This window comes from Solea solea, chromosome 4 (genome assembly GCF_958295425.1).
Source record: "Solea solea chromosome 4, fSolSol10.1, whole genome shotgun sequence".
Classification (NCBI taxonomy): domain Eukaryota; kingdom Metazoa; phylum Chordata; class Actinopteri; order Pleuronectiformes; family Soleidae; genus Solea; species Solea solea.
In genome coordinates, this window is record NC_081137.1 from 21,404,098 (window position 1) to 21,424,944 (window position 20,847).

A 20,847-nucleotide genomic window follows, 5' to 3' on the forward strand; every position below is an offset into this window, starting at 1 on the left:
CACGTTCACATGCCTCTCTCTCTCTCTGTATTCCACTCATTCATCTGCTTGTCCTATGATTCAAGCCCCATTTTCTTTGCACATTAGACATGAAGTAACTCATTGTGATTCTCATGATGTAACTCATTGGGATTTTTCCACGGACAATTTCACGCTACTGTATGTCAGATGAGGATGTCACACTCGAGCAGTTTATTTGAAGGAACAGTCCTTTGATTGTGGTGGAAATATATTTAGTTGAAAGGATATCTCACTTGTCCAGTTTTTTTCCCATGGTCATGCTTTTCCTAAGTGATTTCGTAGCTGTCATCTGAGCTCATATTTAACACCCGGGCTGTTGCTCGCAAATTCCCTTTCAAAATGATTACTGTCCACAGAACAAGGGCTCTCTGTTCCATGATCGTAATTCCCCCCGTCTAACATAAATGTGTGTTTGCGTCGACAGCCGTTCAGAACGATTACAGCCCTCTGATTGTTCAAATGAAAGCTAAATACTTGGAAATGCCATTCAGTTATGTATGAGAGTTCGATTAGATTTGACTTAACTGATCCCACAGTTGTCTAGGATATAAAATACTTAATCGTTCTTCAGAGGAATACTTCGCCGATTTGCATTTAGCTTTTTTTTACAAGAATAGGGGTAGTTTTTTTGAGAAATTGTGCCTCCCAACCTCAGTTTCTCCTGAGTCGAGAAATATCTTCATTCTTTTCTTTATGTGCCCACCTGTGACACTTGTACGGAGCCCTGAAGGTGACATAGACGATAGATATTAAGTCGCATTACTAAAGCGTGCGTGCGAGGTAGTAAAACGCATGTGAGAGTCAGCTAAGCGCGCGTGTGAGATAGCAAAGCTAGTATCATTGTAGCCTAACCTCCATGGCTCCGTAGCTCCCCGGTGTTAGACAGATCTGAGTTGTTGTTGTTTTTAAAAACAATTTAACAACAACAATTGTACAGATGTTTTTTTACAGTTGCTATGACAACAAGTGAACGCTGCCGGTAGCATATTAGGTCAACCGCTGGATCAATTAACACCCCAAAATGACTATGTCCCCTCCAGGGCTCCATACACTCGGTCATGTTAGCGTAACTGTTCGCAAAGATGGCGCACAGTGTTTACATTCTGGGAATGAAGTCCCGTCCCCCCGACGAGAGGGTCTAAAAAGTGCGGAATTAGCGTTGCAGTTTAAAGCCTCGGACCAAGGGTCACTGGTGGGCACGTAACAAAAAAAAAAATGAAGATATTGAGGTTGGGAAGCACCATTTTTCAAAAATACTACCCCTATTCTAGTAATACAAAGCTAAATGTAAAGTATTCATTTAGAAGCATTTAGAAGTATTCCTGTAAAGTACACCATCCTGGGGAGTTGAGGTTAGCTTCATATTGCCCAACATTTAACTTATTTTTCTGCAGTGTAAATCAGCAGACCTACAGCTATAGGACTACATTCCCAGGACACCGCTGCTGCTGCTGCTGCTGCTGCTGCTGCTGCTGCTGCTGCTGCTGTCTTATTAAAGTGGGGTTATTTTACAGACAATGAAAGGTTTGTGAAGGCGCCAGTGAGCGGCCAGATGAAAGGAGTGACTCCTCAGGGGGAGAAACTGTTGCTTTTTTTTTTTGCAGCTCTGCTCAAGATCTCCACTTCTCCCTCCCTCCCTCCCTCCCTCCCTCTCTCCCTCTCTCTCTCTCTCTCTCTAACAGCCTGAAGGCAGCTTGTCAGTCATTTTTTACTGGAACTCATTCTTGCCTGAGAGTCATTGGCATGTTTCCTTCTGTCCTCCCTCCTGTCATCGTCTCTTCACTTTATTTTTTGTCGAGTTTACTCATGCATGCGTCTTTTGCTCTTCTTTCTTAATGTTTCCTTTCTTTCCTCATATCAGTCCATTATCTCCCTCTCCTTGATTTTTGTCAACATGAGAACTTCCGCTTTGGATCAGTCAGATGAGAAATCTGATGAGAGAAGATTACAAAAACAGGCGGCGTGATAAGTGTTAGATCCAATGACAAAGGGAAATAAAAAAAAATATTCTCACAAAGTGTGTCAATATCCATTTGGCCTTTCACTAAAAGAAAAGCTGCTAACTGTATATGGCATTTGGAAAACAAAACCACAACCTGGCAGCGACCAGCTTCCCGCAACTGGAGGATGGTGTTATGGCCAACGAATGAATCAATAACCTGTCTGACAACACACCATTAAATAGGTCATGCCCAACTCCAGGGATGCCAGAACTGAGCGGCTTTGATTGTGGTAATGCACGTTAACTTTCTGGTCAATGAGTCAGCGCGTTAATTAAAGCATCTTGTCTTCAAAGGGTAATTGTTTATCCATGTAATCGTCAGTCATTGTGCAAAAACACTTTGAGGTATAAATGAGTGCTGTCAGTTAAACGTGTTATTAACGGCGTTAACGCAAACCCATTCTAACGATCCACTTTTTTTATGTTGATAAGAGCATTAAAATGAGAAAAAATAATGGGACAAAAAGAAATCAAGGGACATTTAGAATAGATAGAAATGTGCGATTAATTGAGTTAGTTAACTATGACATTAATGCGATTAATCGCGATTAAATATTTTAATCATTTGACAGCATTCGTAGAAATACTTTACTGATTGGCTTTATCACAAGTTTAAAAATAGTCATTTTCTTCCCGTAATTGATTTTTTAATCAGGGGCAAAATGAGTCAATTCATATTTTCAAGTATAATTAAAATGTTGTTTGTGGTGCATTCATTTTAGCATGCAAATAATATGACCGCTAATGTGTGTTACCACAGAAGACATGTTTGCAACAGAAGAAGAAGGAGGAGGAGGAATAAAGGAGGGAAGGAGGATGAGAGGTAGAAATGAAAAGGGGAGTTCTCCTGAGTGTAGTGAAATTAACCACACATCCCACTTCCTTTTTTCCATAATATCATTTAAGCCTGATAATAGCAAAAGCAATTTGTCTGAACATGTTTGTGTGTGTGTGTGTGTATGTATGTATGCATGCGTGTGTGCGTGCGTGTATGTGTGTGTGACTGAGGAACTCGAAAAGCTTCTGGTTAAGTGGGACGGGCACACCTCAGAGCTTTGTAATTACAGCAGCAACTTTGAAGTGGTGGAATGTTTGGTCGGATAATCAGCAGGCTGGGCGACACTCACATACTATTAACATTCCCATTAAACACCCATTAATGCTGACACACTATACCAGAGCTTTTTTACGAACTATAATGATCACTCTGTGTGTGTGTGTAAGGTTTAAAACGTAAAATGTGACCGGTTAATACTGTTACAACATGTTGTTGCTGTATGGTCTTGTATGATACAATAGAACAAGTCAACTCATCTACTGTGAAATACTTTCTTTTCTTTCTTTTTTTTTTCAAAGAAAGGAGACAACAGAAGATATATTTTGTAGCAGAGTTAGGTGTATCCTTTTTTGTTTTTGTGTACTGTCATAAAGATGCAGCTTTTTTGTGCTTATTTTAACCACAAAAGGACCAGAAAATGATCCTGTGAGTAAGTGCTGTGCCTATTTTTCCAGAATAACTTTCAATATCTGGCAGTTATTTACAATTTACTGCATTTAAAAATAGTGTATTAAGAAAAACAAAAAGTTTCTATCTGAAGAAAACCACTAGTTGTACATCAACACCAGATTTTGTGTTGTTAAATTTCAAATTTGAACAGTGTAAAACATATTTAAAATGACATTGGTTTGAGTCTTTGTCTCAATGTCCAAAAACAGGCCAGAAAATGGAAACTAAACTATGTACCACTCACTTCTCCCTGCAACAGTGTGTGTGAGATTACCGTAATAACCAACTTCTTAGCTTTCAGAAACCGTTGGAAATTTTCGGTAGCACAAACCATTGCATAATTACGGTAATGGGTTAAGGGCACAAATGTCGCTGTGCCACTTGTATGAATTCATGGTAGATGCTTTCAGGTGAATACTGTTCTCGTTATAGTTTTGGATACAGAATAATGTAGTTTTGTAAATTAAGTTAAAACAGGGGGGGGGGGAGTAAAAGTAAGGGTTTCGTGGCTCAATATGAATGCACAGGGTGTCATTTTGTCATTTTGTCACTCTGTATAATCACCACAGACAGGCACAACAGAGATGTGACTTTAATGTGATTTTAATGAACAAAAGTACAATGAATTTACTTCAAAACAGTATTATTTAATATTTACGGTTCATTTTAGGTGTAATTGTGAGCAGACATTGAACAAAATGGCTGGTGTTTAACAGAAATTTGAAGGAAAGGCTTCTGAGAAGGATGGTAAACAGTTGTAATAGTGATGCCTACAGAAGCTTTGCAAGTATTTCTGTGTCATAGGGAAGTAATTTGAAATGATTACCTCAACTGAATAAGGGCGGGGTTGAGGTAGTTTATGCGTGTAATTAAGTTAATGAGATAATAATAATCATTACACAATATTTACTACATATTATGGAACTCCCCTGCAAAATAACATTATATTCCGTTGTTATTTATTAATCATAGTTATCCCATAGGCATGAAGGTAGTCATGGCCACACGGTATATAAAAAAAACCCACAAGTTGCATGACGTGCTTGCACATTTCTCTCAGGAAGACTCGTCAAACCAGTGAGACGCGTCTTTAATATTAACTGACACATGTGCACTTGTGCACGCAACACAATCACATTGTTTTGACTTCCATCTAAATGATCTCAGCGCTGCTGCTGCTGCTGCTGCCGTCCCCTCCCTTCTCTTGCTCTCCGACTGTGCCAAGTCCTCAGAACCTCCGCCCATAATGCACCTAAATGACTACCTTGGATGCCACAATGGCGCCAGTGCCAATTAGCTGCTTGACAATGGAGACAGATCTTTTCAGAGGCCTCCTGTAAACGTGAAAGATTGATGCCCACTTATGCCCACTTTGCTAATGACAACAGAAGGAGGCAGCGTGTTGCTTGACTCAGCCGTGGGGGTCTGTCACAGGATAGTCATCTTCTTATTTGGAGGCTACAGGGGAGAGAGACAATTGGCAGAGAGTCAAAACACACACAGACACTAGTGTTGAGCAATGTGATGATACAAATGTGGCACAACAGAAATTTGTCAACCATATTTATACCTGGATGTATGAGGACATAAGCTGTCAGACCTGGAAAGAATGTATGTCACTATACTATTACAATTTCCTACCACAACACATACTCAACAGTGCCACCTTGCATTTCCTGTGCATTTCCCTTGAACCTGCAGAAGAATTTGCTCCATATGATGATAATAATAATAATAATAATGATAATTAAAAAAAAGGATATCAGTTCCTGTCTCTGTCCAGGTGCGATGACATTTTGAACACTGTGTCTGTGTATTTATACACTAATTTAGGCTTATGCTTTCACCTCCCCATAACCCATTATTATCAGGTCATCCTGTCAATCCCCTGGACTAAAATACTACACCTTAAAGGGTTTTTGGAAAGTTCCGCACTTTTGACATCAGAGACCTCTTAACTGCTCTGGCATCCCATAAAAAAAATGTGAAAATAGGTGTGCATTCTCCGCGGGTGCAATTTACATTAAATATTATTGACTGTACTCTGTAATTTAGAGTTCAGTGCGGTGTGAAGAGATGACTCATTAGTATAAAAGGACAAAACTCTGCATGCATTTTATAATAATAATACACTTTCATACAAGGATTGCAGCTCAAAGTGCTTCACAATAAAAGGAAAATACAATTTAAAAAGCAAACACAACAATAAAACACAACACAGGGTGGAATGAAAAGGAAAAGTCTAAAGTCAAAAGATAAAAAAACCCTGTTCTAACTTTGAAACAAAACAAATTAAATGCAAATAAAGCACAACAAGGCTAGAGTATAAAGACAAGTTTTAAGTCCTCTTTTAAAAATAAATAAATAAATAGAGCAACAGTGGCTTGTGTTTGGACTAAAACAAACTCCACTGCAAATCTGCAAGTACAGCAGTTTGCATTTTGTTTAAGGCAATAGTCCCATGTGGTATCTGCTGAGGAAATGAAGTTAAATTAGTCTCAGCTGACTTCATATGTAAGCTTTTTGGAAAATAATCATGCAATGCCGAGAGGGTCTCACACACACACACACACATGTCACTGTATGACTTAGTTTTGCATCACAGACCTTATGACTTCAGCTTCCATGTCAAACTCTGACCCTCTGCACAGATAGAGCGCGGGAGGCTATGGCCCGGGGTCAATCTGTTCCTCTCACAACTGCGTGGATTCCCTCTGACAGAGTGTATCTTAATCAGTCCTGACAGGTTTTGATTTATGGACGAGGTGGCCGTGTAAATCACACAAAGTCGTGTTATTATGTAGAGGCACTGCAATGCTGTAATTGTTTTTAACTGATGCTGTGTGTGTGTGTGTGTGTGTGTTCATGTGATCTTCTGACTCACAACATGCACGGTATTCTGGGAAGTTTTCCAGAGATTGGGAAAATCCACCTTCCACACAACAAACAACTTAAACCACAAAAACAAATCTTCACTGAATCTTCAAATCTTTTTTTTTTTTTTTCCTTTGACTCATCACTGAAATAACATTTCATGGTGGAAAAAAAAGCCACAACTTAGCTATTATGTCTGCGTTTTACACACACACACACACACACACACTCTCTTTCTTTTATGACAATAAAATGTAATTTACAAACACAAGTGAGGCAAATATAGTTTATCTGAGCTACAATAATTGAGTTAAAGTGGTCAATGTGACTCGACATGATCAAAAAACATGTTTACAATTAAAAGTATAATGGTAAATAATGGTAAACATTTTGTTTACATGTGCCACTGTGAAGAAAATTGCCAAGAAAACCGTTTCTTTGTTGATTTCCTCCGTTTGTCCACAGGGTTTATTTACAGTTTATGATTAAAGGTCCACTCGTCTCTGCCAAGCTCCATGTTTTTTAGTGCAAGAACCTTTAGGTGGAATAAGTATGTGCAGCTTTGCCATCGTTTTTATTGAGTCATAAAGAACAAAGCGTTTAGCTGGATAAACAAATCAGCTCCTCTGCCAAAACAAGGAAGAGGGAACATCAAAGCTGGTCGTAACTGCTTTAAAGGTCAACAGGCTGCCGCAGTGACTCACTGGTTAGTTGGCAGTCTGTCTTTTTTCTCTCCCGTGTACGTTGGCTCGTGGGATGGTTCAACAGTGACGAGGTAACATCTGAGCTGACTGACTAATTAGGCAGCTGATCGTTTTAATCACTGCGCGGCTCTGTGATTGACAGGCTACACATTGTGCTGCTGCCACGGTGACTGCAGACACGGGATTTTGCAAAGACAAAGGAAACATCTGACACCAAAAGTCGGAATGGATTGTCTTTATTAATTAAATCCTTCCTACGTGAATGTGCCTTGAGATGCTGACTAATGAGAAAAAGATGCTCAGTCACGGTAGCACAGAGGACAAAGGACAGAGCACGGCTGTGGCAGAAAGATCACAGCAGCACACAGCCCTGTGATCTTTGCTCCAACCCTGTGAGAATTGGGGTCCTTTGCATTGACCCTACTCTGCCCGCAGGGTGAAAGGTTACAAAACCTCTGCATGCGCCCTTTGAAATGGAGCAACGGGGGCTCGTGGTTGGACAGCCAGGCTGGACCTCAATTACCCAGGTGCTGGTCAAATTTATCTGCCCCCACTTTACAGTCGTAACACGGGGAAGGAAGTGGAAGACTTGAGAGACCAGCTCAGCAGATTGCAGTGATAATATATGTGGATTCACATCCCATCTCAGAAAAACACCAGCGACTCTTCTTCTACTCCCGCGGGCCAACTTTGTTAGACACCGTTATTAGATTGCCGTCACTCCTTCAAAACTACAACAAGCATGTTTGTTGACACGTCTCCCGTTGCTCTACAGCCAATTCATTGGTCTGATTGGTTGTACGCAATCCAAATGCGTGCAGAGGCATTTCAGTCTACATCTGTTGGTCAATGCCTCTTGGAAGTGGGAGATGATTGCATCCCTTTCCAAGTCCTATAGTGGAAGCCAGGGTTCTGAATGATTCTATTATTGCTGCATTTAGATTTGAATTGATTTATTCAGTGCCTTATTTACTAGAAGTTAAAAAATGAGAGGTGGTAAATGTTGCAAAATGTACATAGTAATGATTTAGATTTATACTCAATTGAAATACATTTAATTTGTCCAAAGAAAATATTTTATTATGCCAGTTTATTTTTATTTAGCAATGTTAAACTGATTCATTTTACAGTAAAAAGGTGAGGGTTTGAGGTGACTTCATTCAGTTAACGCCGTGTATGTTGTGGTGAAAACGTGATGCTTTGTGGATAATTATTAGGTTACACCTTTGCCACAAGTGTATCTGCCTACTCATCAAACTTAGAGAGCAAGAAAACAGACGTTCAAGGACAGAGGAGGGGACGAAAAAAGGCTCCATTCTTTCTATGAAGGGTCAGCGATTTAACAAAATGACTTTTAAAGCTGTTCTTTAAAGGTCAAACAGCTTAAAATGAAGGCAACATCATGAGTTGTTGATGTTGCATCAACAACACAGTGACTCAAACTGCCAGATTCAGACTCGGCATCTTAAGACTTAAGTCATCAAAAGTCCACTTTTATTAAGGACTGCTTGCTACAGCAGAGGCACATCTGTCAGGACTTCCTGTATGCTGTGAACAAAGGGGGAAAACAAAATCAGTCAGTATTTAATTGTCATGTAAGTCGCCGTAGAATGCAGGCTTTTTAATCTAATTTGATGTATTTTTGTTGCTGCTCCATGCAAGACTTTCTTTGGAAAACGCTTTAAATGACTACATGAAAAGGCATAATATAATTCATAGTGACAATCCAATAAATATAAATCACAACAATGAATGTTTTTAACCCTGCATTTTTGGGGTGTAATCATTGCAATTCATTTCCATCTCTTTCTTCAATGTGACTTCCAGATGCGGCGGTTTTAAGTGATAAAGTTAAACAGAGCTCGTGGAGCCTGAGAGATAAAAAAATATTCATTTTATATGAATATAACTTATATAACTTAATCATTTCACAGTAATGATGTCATTGGGATCTTATTTTTCTTGTTTATTGGTGCCATCGATGAGTCTTGTGCTGATCTGTAGATGCAGAGGAAGCCAGGGAACGATGAACTCCACATGGGAGAGGAGAAAACATAAGAAAAGACACTGATGATGAAAATTTAGGTTGCAACAGCGTGTGCTGTTCATTATTAAACTGGTCATTGTTTTTTTTATTCACATTATGTAACATCAGGACCACCTCCTGTTTTAATGCGTTGTTAACGTTTCCTGAACACAAAAGGAGTTTGTGGCGCTCTTCAGTTTATTCCTCAGCTAATTGAACAAAGATTACTCACAGTACTGCAGTACTTGAGAAGCACTTAGACCTCATTTGCCTGTAATTTCCCCTGTGGCTGTGTTTTAGTACAGTGACTGAATCTGCCAGTTTGATCCGGAGTTTGGAGAAGTGAGTGACATTATTTGCCAGTGGAGTAATGGCTGTCATTATGCTGAATTACGGCTCTACCCAAACACAACTGATTCCCCTTAAACCACCCCACAGTGTTCTGTCTCTATCTTACTCTTGTGGTGCCGGAGCCTTGTTACAATCAATTAGGCTGATTACAAGCACTATCTTCACCACTTCAAAGCAGGGCTATTACAGCGGGTCAGACTAACTGTCTCTTTACTGCACTGCCCTGTTGTTTGTCTTCAAGTAAGAAACCGTGGATTTGTGCGGCTCCAACAGTGTAGGTGCTGAAATATGTCGAAATGGGAAGGACAAAAAAAGAAAATATGACACAGTGCTCGAAACAGACAGACTTTTTTATGCCGATGGAAGAATAAATGACGAGTAACGAGCTGAAGACAAGTGGTGTCATCTGTCAGGTCTTTCAAGTTGAGGGCCGACCCCTCATTAGGTCAGCCGACAGGGTCAAACATTAAATGAAGGGTCACAGAGAGAGAGAGAGGGAGAGGGAGCGAGACACCAAGTCTAGACGGAGTATGTGAGGACCCACCCCGATCACTTTGTTCTGGACCATGTCTACAGGTAATTACCACAACAAACTACTGAGGGCCCGGTCAAAACTGAGCCAAGTGAGGGGTGAAAGAGATGGAAATGTAACGGAAGTTTGTGTGAGCTTTCATGTAGGGATGCGTGTGTGTGTGTGTGTGTGTGGGTGGGTGTGTCACATTACTACTGATATTATTTGGGTTGAATTGGAATAGAAACAATCGCTACTTTTGGAGAGTCTTCATAGTCATTGGATGAAGACTTGTGTCACAGCAGCCAAGCCTCCTGAAATTAACCCTTAGAACACAGAGAATTCCAGCTCCTTTTCCCCATTACTATGTTAAAACGTGCAGTATATACAGAGGCTATAAGAATGTGCAATATAGAGTGTCTTATATCCTGTTTTTCAGCACAACCTAGGCAATCTGATGAAAAAGAAAAACATTTTCACCAACTATATAAACACACCTGAGCAAAAAGTATGCAAAATGTTTAAAATCAGATCGAATTTGTGAAATTTGGAAAATACGTCACAGTTCAAAGTTCACTTGGCCTCGGTTTTATGAATTAAAAAGACTATTGCTACGTTATATCAAAACTAAAAATGTGATATAAAAATGAATCATAACTCATGACTCAACAACACATAAGAAGATGTGTTATATGGACACCCCCCCAGGATGTCCATATAAGGTGTTGTGTATCATTCCCACGGCAATTTATCATGGGTGCACGAAGGGTTAAATAAAAACAACTTATAGTGGCACGTAAACATTACGCCAACTTAAATCTAAGTTTAAGTTATCTGTACAGTACAACAGTATCAGTTATCTATCTAAAATGATAATGGTTTTTATGCTATTTTGAATATCTTTCAGCAGTGACATAGTCAAATACTCCCAGTGTTGCACAATGTTTTATTCCACATTACAACTACAGAATGAAAACAGTTTCCCTCCAGTGTTCTGTTCGGAATTTGTGTTAGGCTTGTCTAAAAATATGGCCCGATGACTCACCAGAGCCATAGTTTGCATACCTCCTCCTCAAACACCGTGACAAAGAAATACACAGGTTCACACGGCTGTTCTTGTGAAGACTCTAATTGATGTCTACTCAACCCTATAACAACAATTCATACTCTAGCCCTCTGAAATGAGATTATGCCCTAAACTAGGACCACGTTTTAGTCTCTCTGAGGACTACAGGTCCACACACACATACATGCTTTAGTGGGGACCAAAGTGAGTGAATGTCACTTCTGTACATGTTTGTTAAACAGGTGGTTTGATACTCTGCGTTTATATTCTGTACAAACACTGACGCAGAGCAACATTCGCCAGCTTTGCTCCACACTAAAGCGTGAGTGTGTGTGTGTGTGTGAATTTCATATGATTTGAAACACTTTGTGAGATTTTAATCATTCAAATGTGGCAAGGTGGTTGGTAACACCTTTTTTGCCTTGCGGGGGGTGACAAATTCATATTTTATATTGGTTTACATGCACTTTAAGATAAACGGCATAATCCATCTTTGACGGGATTGTTCACTTCGCGGCGCTGCAGATAAGCAGTTTTACCGACGCTTGCACGCAAATCCATACTTATGCACTCACTGATGGAGGACAGATAAATTACTGCAGGAGGTGATGCCAAATATCGTGTCTGGGCTCCGCGGTCTTTGTTAAAAACTGCGAGGATCATGTCATTTCTCCTGCAGGCACGTATTGATAAAACTGCTTATATCAAGCCCATAAATCATGTGAGTTAATTAAACCACTGCAGTGGCTGACATGCGATGTCACTGTTTCTCTTTATCTCTCGGTTGCAAAACAGCTCAGAATTTGTATCACAGGCTCACTCTTTATAAGTCGAGGTGTCAGTCGCATGGAAGTCAAGAAACTGAGCAGAGAAGCAAAGACGGAAGATAAATATTAAACCTCCTTTTTCTTCTTTGTACCTGTAACAGCTAAACAGTATATTTTGTTGTAGCTGAACTCGATTTATTTAAGCACATGTTTTGACTGGAAAAAAAAAAAGTCATGGCCAAACTGTCTGAAGTGGAGAGACTCTCTCATTTTTGTGATTTTCCCTCTCATTTGCTTCGCCACTTTAAACCCCTCTCTCCCACAACCACGGTCCCCACCCCTCAATGTCTTTTCACACACATGCACGTACACACACACACACACACACTAACACAAAACTCAATGATATTGCTTTGTCAGGCAACATTTAGAAGATTAACCTCCAAATTGCTAAAGGGCATTCCAGCTCTCCTCCACCCTCTGCTGCTTCCCCCGCCTTTCTCAGTGTTTCCCTCCCTGCAGCTTCCTCTCCGTGAATACTTGCGCAACAAGTGGCGCCGCGGCAGAGCCCCCTGGGCATTAGAGGGTTGCGCGGTGTCCCAGAGAGCCGTAATTACACCACCACTCAGGTGATTTAAGGGTCCGGGAACATGCTTATCCATGCATGACACCAGAAGTCCCAAATTACTCTTGACACCTACCCGTGTTCTTTGTCTCATGTCACGTTATTTTCACCAGAGTAACAATTTGTTTTATTCTGTGCAAACACGAACAAATCACACGTCACACTGATGTAAACTTGTCTGGAAGAAGTTGTTGAAGTGTTGTATCTGATCTGCTTTGTGGCTCATTTTCCAGCTCGTTTTTATTATTAGAAAACAAATATTTTCCCGCATGTGACAGGCTATAATTCTCGATAAATTCTTGATAATTGATTTGGCTGACTCTCCACCCCCTGCAGACATCATGGTGACAGAAGGGAATGCTTCTCTAATGCTGGTTAATGGAAAGGGGATGTTCCTCTGCCCCCTGCGCTCCTTTAGCTCTCACTTCTCTTTAGTTAGTTCTCTCTCTCATCTTCTCCCTGCTTTGGTTTAACATGTTGTCGAGACTCAGAGGTCACAGTCAAATCTAAGAAATTCATTGGCTCATGTCAGCGCAGGACAGAAACGTCCCCCCAGTTTCCCCCCATGGGTATCGTTAAAGTTGCATCGAATCTCTTTCTTCCTGGCTCAGCTATGTTGTCCGTGCAAGTGTGTCTACTTTTGTGCAGGCAAAAATAAGGTTTTAAAACTTTACTCTGACGAAAACCATGAAGCATTTTGCTGTTGAGCCATAAAACACAAAGTATCATGGTAGTCATGCGTGTGTTATAGTGTCAGTAGAAGAAATAAATCCATTAATATCGGATTTAATCACTTTCCCGTGGCCTTTGGAGCCTTAGAGACCCACAATTTAAAAAAAGCAGTATCTGTATTTTGACAGCAGCTCATTCATTATTTACATTGAGGAAAAAGTCAGTATGGAATGAGGAAGAAAAAGCTTGAAAGACATGGCATTAAGAGGCTATAAATAGTTTAAATCCACCTAAGGCACAGTTGCTTTAGCCTTGGCACATGATCTACTGTATCTATAAGGTTTTCCGATGCTGTGTGTCTGAGAAACTGTAGCTGATCGGGTTTTAATCCCTGCAATTAAGGCTGTAGGTGTGGCTCCATTACCTCTGCAGGATTAATAATGACCCAGCAGTGGTTAGTTCAAGGATTAGCTTCTTCTTCTCTTTTTTTCTCCCACACTAAGACAGTACATAAACAGTCTCTGTGTCCTATCTTGAAATGTTCAACACCTTCATCGACTTCAGTATTACAGTTCCCAATACTCCGAAAAATCAGTTCAGTGGTTTTGTGCGGAATCATCGCCGCTAAAGGACAGGAATCTCTACTTACTTCAAATAAACATTAATCAAAGCATAAAGAGAACTGATACTGTCAAACGGCACGACACCTCGGGCCCTCAGTAATTACGCTGTAAGATAAAAAAGCATGTGAGAAACATGAACATCTCTCTCGCTCGCTCTCTGTTTGTGTGGAAACCACACAGCAGGTGAGACTGTAACACCCTTCATTATTCAGGCCTGACATCTGTCCGAGCTGACTAATAGCATATAATTACCAGGCCTTTGACTTTGCCATAATGGGCTTTTTTAGGTCCCGTCTTTTGTCCTCAGTGAGCCGCGTCCCAAGTGTCCATACAACAAGACAATAATGCCAATTTCAACTGACACCTCGCTGCTCGACACTTACCTTCAGGAATGGAGACACAGTGAGCTTGGATTTAGTCAAAGAAAAAAGAGGAGATATTTTAAGTTAAATACAAATGCATTGTGACTGTTGGATATGTGGACTTGCATGGAGACATGGAGAAGATGTAATGTTATTTACTCTAGTCTAGATACTAGAGCTGAAACGATTAATCGATTATTAATCAGTTACTAAATTCATCGACAACTATTTTGATCATCAATTCATCTGTTTGAAGCTTTTTTCTTGAATAGAAAAAGATTTCCGATTGTTCAAGCTTCTTAAATGTGAGTATTTTCTTCATTTCTTTGCCCTGGAGAACAAAGAAATCATTAAAAGTGGTTTGTGGACAAAACAAGACAAGATAGATATTTTATGAACCAAACGATTAATCAATTAATTGAGACAATAATCGACAGATTCATCGATTATGAAAATAATTGTTAGTTGCAGCTCTACTTGATAGCATTTAATGGTTTCTGGTTTCCACATTAGTGTCTCTGTGCCTGTAATCCTCTTATTTCCATTTGGTATCAATCAGACCTGTATTGATTCACTGTTGTGCAAAACCAACCTTTGCTGCTGCAGCTGCACCTTAAAAAGCATCCGTGTAACGCTGCAGAACATTTAAAGTGATCACAGCAAGCCCAGGCACTCAAATATTAAATAGTATGTTCTTAGCCAATAATTGAAATACTGCGGCAACTAATGGGCTTCCAGGACCTTTGTATACACACATTATCAGTGTTTTGTCCCACAAAAAACACACAAAAAACAAATGATATAGAGTCAACTTTAGTTTCTCTTGTCATCAGTAATGTCAAAACATTCTTTGATACATTCAAAGAAAAAAGATCACAAACAAACGGAATAAGTTTGCTCGCCTCGTCCCGTGACCTTCGTTGTCACAGTGTGTGAGAACGAGAGGAGCGGCAGAAAAAGGAAAAGAAAGGAGGCTTGACAAGAAACAGGATGTCAATTACATGTAATTGACACGGCACCAGTGAAATCCACACTTTGTGTCGGCTTAAAGCTGTCAACTGTCAACAGAGAGGAATGCCAGACAACCATGCTGGAGTCTGTTCCAGAGAAGTGGGGGTGTGTGTGTGTGTGTACACGCTGTGTAACTGTAATAAGAAACATTCGACCCTGCGATATATGTGCACTACAAACTAATTCTCACGTTACGAAAAACTCAGATAGCGCTAATCATAAAAAACAGCCTTTTCTGCATACGAAAGGGAATCCGTCTGCGTTAAATTTGATTGATTGATGGTTACAATTTAACGACACACACACACACCTTCACTAATCCCGCCTTCCAATGTGGTTGCATTTATGAAAAGAGTCTATTTGAATTATCCCCGCCTTGTGGTTTTCAGGACCTTGGACCTCAAACGTTTGTGAATTGCTCAGAAATCACAAGTTGTGATGTGTATTCAGAATTTGAATGGTAGCGGCTACAGATATGATCAGAATAATAATGCATTAAGTTCAGTAAAACAACTCCTCAAAATCCAAAAATGTAAGTTCTCGGCATGAAACATTAAAAGGAAGGAGGTGTTGTTATTTATCAGAGTGTTGTGACACAAACATAAAGCTAATTATCTTTTCTAGAAAAGCAGTTGTGGACATAGCATCTCTTTATTCATTATTCCGCTACAAGCAACATTTAAACGGGAGGAGAAAATTAGAAGACGCTGGAAAAGAAGTTGGTGGAGTTTAAGATTAAGATCGACTCTCATTTTCAAACATTTACACAAGCTGATTACACTTAATAACGGGAGATGAACATGGTGGAGCTGCGCTGCTCCTCTTCTCACTCACTCACTCACTCACTCACTCACACATTCTGCTGCCGGTGTGTCGTCTATTCATCTGTAAATGAAAAACCGCTTTGATTAATAATTCACATCCTATCCGACCTCCATGCGTCTTAAGACACAGTCGCCCAAAAACTGCCATAAAAGGAGTAAATCAAGTAGCGTCATTAGCTGCTGTCAGTATATCACACTGAATGGATTTGTTGAAATAGCCGCAAATTATATGAGCTTATTAATGGACTGTTAAGATCTGTTTTACCTGAGGTTTAAACATCCTGAAACCAAGCCCTAGAAATAATTGAGGAGAAAACACACACACACACACACACACACACACCGCCGTGGTCCATGTGTGTGTTTCTGCGCATAATTAAGAAGTTATTAGGACTTAAAAACCCTATCCTGTTTCACGCGGAGGGGGAAACCTCTGGGGGGAAAGCGAGCGACTCTTCAAAGCCTGCAGTTTGACTCCTTACGTGGTAACACTTAATATTTTATGTCAATGTGAAGGCTGGAGCACTTACACGGGGTCAAATGTCAGAGTGGGATGTTAGCGCCGCGTGCGTGACCCTCGCCACTAGCTAATTGGACATGTTCGCCGAGGATTTAATCTGACATTTACAATGATGATAAATGTTTGTGGATGTAATAATCTCACCGTCCCCCAAACTCACCTTCATCTTTGTTGTTTGGTTTAAGAATTTGTGTTGTTTTAAATGAATAATGGTCAGTTTACCAAACTATTAGACATCTGAAAAAAATACTATGCCAATTCTGTACCATTGTTTTTTTGTTGTTATGGCTGGGACCTCACTAAAGTTATTTATATGATATTATATTATAGATATATAGATTAATATTCATGCTTCAAAGAATAAATCAATTAAGAATCTCTGAAAATAATGATGAAGGAATTATCTTTATGACGAAGATTGAATACAGTCGTGATGAAGTGCCGGGGGAACGTGTTGACGGACCTCCGGAAGAAGAAGAAGATGCTTTAGACAACATCCTGTTTGGGTGTTAAAAGTCTTTCGGTCGCCGACTTTCCGGTGCGTCTCTAGTCGATTCCCAAACCTTGGAGCTTATACAACCCAATCACTGTGATCCTATCCCACTGAAACATTCCTGCACACACAGGTACTTATGTGTCCTTCATTTTTATGACAAAAACACAATGTATCATGGGGTTAAAACACAGCACGACGTGTTCAAAACTCCATAAAATCAACCAGGTGAAAATGGTGATTGATTTGAAACTGTGGTCCACTGCTTCGTGTAAAGTCTCGCACTCATTGTTACCCGTCAGCATCAATGAAAACATGCAAAAACAAAACACGCAGACGTTTGTTTGGACCGGAGAAGTAAAATAGCAACATTTCCCCTCAGAGACGAGGCAGAGATTATTGTGAAGGAATTTTTACACGGCTGTAGATGTAGCTTGAAGCTGGCATGGAGAATAAAGGATCCTCGCGAACCTTTCATCCCTATTACGCCTGCAGTGAACACATCTTCACATAAACAAGCACAGTGGGGGAAACGTAGTGGCGGTGTAAAGCCACAGGGTTGCCGTAGTTAGGAAAGGCCCCTCGTGACTGCAGGTCTATTACAACAAAAACCACAGTCATGATTAAACAGCCTCTCTGTAGTTCAGCGCTGAGAGGGGTTCACATTCATGTTTTTAGTGGGAATCACATGTGTGATTAGAGAGTCATGTGACACAAAAAAACCCTACAAGAGGGCAGGGACGCTGTAAAACCCGAAAGTAATGTACACAAAGTAAAAATAGAAAGGTACGTCGGTTGTTTGGTAAAAAAAAAAAGCTACGTTGATGGAAACGGATGATAACACAGCACACAAATCCTTGCGCTTTTCTCACCATGTCATCTTTTATTCAGCACACTCTTTTATTATCACCAAACCCTCTTGTTCTGTCTGTCATCGTGTTGCATTAGCTTTCTGGGCTAAACACGCCGGCGGGGGATCGGGTTTCTCTCGGGCGATGAGATCGAGATGGATAGTGAATCAGAAAAAAAAAGACAGAGACGGGTTCGCGCTCGGAGACGGGCGTCCGTGTTCCTGCCAACAGCAGGTCTGTTTGGCTTCATTGTGTCATTTCGAGTCTCTGGGACAACAAGGAAACTCTAGCTGTCTCTATTATGATGGATTCGCTCATAAACGTCGTGGCAGAGTTACCGACGGGAGAACCTGTTTTTGTTTTGTTTTTTAAAGTCTGTCACTTAACCTGTTTACTGCTCATCCCCATCAAATGTATTAAATGTCTCTAAGGAAGGTGTGTGTGTCTGTGTGTGTGTGTGTACTTGTATTTGTTTCATCCTTTTCTGGAATAAACACTGACTTTGTCAGGACCACTAGTCCTCATGGTGACCAAAACCTGGTCCCAAAGAGGCAGTAAGGCATTGCTGAGGAACTGCAGTTAGGCATGAACCGGTTAAGGTTAGGGATAATGTTGTGTATAGGACGTGTAAATGAATGCAGGTCAATTTAGTGTCCCGAAGAAAAGCTGTGTAGCTGCGTGTGTGTGTGTGTGTGTGGATGTTTGTGTGTGGTGAGGTTACAGGAAGGAAAACCGACAGTTTTAAACAGATTCTGAATTATATTTCCTGTTTTTGTTTGCTTCTACCGTTCACACAGTTTATCCTCTTCCCTCAAATTATGCAAAATCAACTGTGTATTATTGTGGTTTGACATTTGCGAGTGTTGTTTTGTTCTTCTTCTTCTTCTTCTTCTGTTTTGTTTTTGCTCCCATGTTGTGCGAGTGAGACTCGAGAATGATTCGTATTTTAGTGTTTTTTTTTTTTTTTCTGGAGCTCGTATACAGAACCGAATCGCATCGTGTTCTCCAACTGAAAGTCATTAACTGTTGACAGAATCTGACAAATACAAGCTTTTTACAGTCACTTTCAATTGTCAATCTAATCAGATATCTTTCAATTTCTATGTATTTATTTCTATCTATTCATTCATTTACTTTCAAATGAATCTAAGCACTCTGGGTTCCCCTATAGTTGGGACACACTCATTTCAGTTTTATCTGCTAATGTTCAGCGGTCTCATTCTGCTGCTGTTACAAGGAGTGCAAGAGCTTCCCCTAGTGACAAAAGCAGACACTCACAACATGTTTGTTTCTCTGGTTGTCACAGGTCAAACGAGCGCTTGTCCTTGCTCACGGTGTTTTAGTGTAGTTTAGATCAAATGGACACCAACAAAAGACCCTAATGCCTCACCTCTTACTGCCTTTCCGTAAACCGTGAATAAACACTGACCCTGAAATGCAACACACATCGTAGGAGGTGCATGTGTGTGTGTTTTTGATGAACCGTGCAGCCCCCAGTTCATGACGGCTGCGTGGGTCCCGACACTAAAATGAGACCTGAGAAAGTCATCAAATTAAAAGTAGTTTTAAAATGCGCTGTACAACAATGACGATGGTTAAGTTTTAGCTTCATCAGCCGTGGTCTTCCTCTGTGTGGAATCACTAAACACATTGATGTACATGAACAAATATCAACGCTGATACGACATAAAAGACTCACGTTTGTGAAGTGTAATTTAGTAGCCGCAGGTTACCGTAGTTTCTTCAGGGCCCTTCAAGAGATTGCTGTAGAAATCATTTGCTTGTCATAACGTACTTTCTCCACTGAACTAACAGTTTTGATATCTGAGAATCTTCAGATGTGACATTTTATACTTCCGCCTACAATTTAGCGTGCATATGACTGTACTGTATGCTTGTGACATCAGCGGGTGAGAGTGCAGGTGCTTCTTTTCCAAGAGGACACTGACAGCTCATGCACCCATCTCCATTCTTCACTAAATTCACTAAAAGCAGCATTTTCTGTTTTGTTGCCCCTGATCGGATCCATACAGTATCTGCCACTGCACCGCCACATGTCAGCCACATGACGAAGATTGTGCCACATCTTTACCAAAGGTGGCTCACATTTTGTCTGAAGATGTCCATCCATATTTATTATTTATGACATGGCCCACATTATAGGGTGACGTCCAGATTCCACTTTGCCAAGAGCTGCATTTGCCATTTCACATGGGGGCCACTTAAGGCATCCATCTTGTCAGGGTCGGATGAAAGCCGGCAGTGCCACATGAGTGCCAGAAGTGGCCCACATTTGGATGCTATCTGGGATTCTGGTCAAGTGTTGGAACATAATGCTGCACATCTGTCATTCTCACAATCTCAGATTCTGATGAATTCAAGGTGAATGAACATGTAGAGACTGAGTGTCTTCACATCACCAGAGAGATGGGACAGGGTTGGACTCATTACAAGGAGAGAAGCATGGGGTGGACATGAGAGAAAACGCCACCCACAAATAAATGGGTACTTTAAACATTTATTTTCCCAAGAAGAAAAGACTTAAGATAATGTATGTTGTGATTTGGTGCAAACAAGTAAAATTTAATTGAATCATAAAATCCCAGTAGATCGACAGTGTCTGGAAAATAACTTAACTTAACTTAACTTAACTTAACCCAGGTCTAAACACCTAAATACACTGAGTTGCTATGATTTACTGATTAAGATATTTGCATTAACGACCACTGCACCACAGATGTATCTAATAAAGTGGCTCGTAGTTCCATCTTCCCCTCGTGGCCAGTACACGTGTGAGCCACTAGATGTCACTGTGTTTCCTCTAAAGATGAGAGACAGGAGCGAGTCCCAGCAGCAAAAGCAAAACAATAACCATAACCCGTATATGTGTGCAACACAAGGTGAGCCTGGGTTAGCTGCTTTTAAAATATATATATTCTTTGATGTCGGCAGCAGACGTTAAAAAATAAACATGCATTATTTATGAACGGAGCTCTCGTATTTTCAGCTTTGAATAGAATAGAAGAGAATAGAATTG

At 40.4% G+C, this 20,847-nt stretch overlaps 1 long non-coding RNA gene across 2 annotated transcripts in view; it reads left to right on the forward strand.

Annotated features, from left to right (window-relative positions):
- The window catches only part of LOC131458558 (uncharacterized), a 109,501-nt gene that overhangs the window by 56,993 nt on the left and 31,661 nt on the right, over positions 1-20,847 (forward strand). The window lies entirely within an intron of this gene.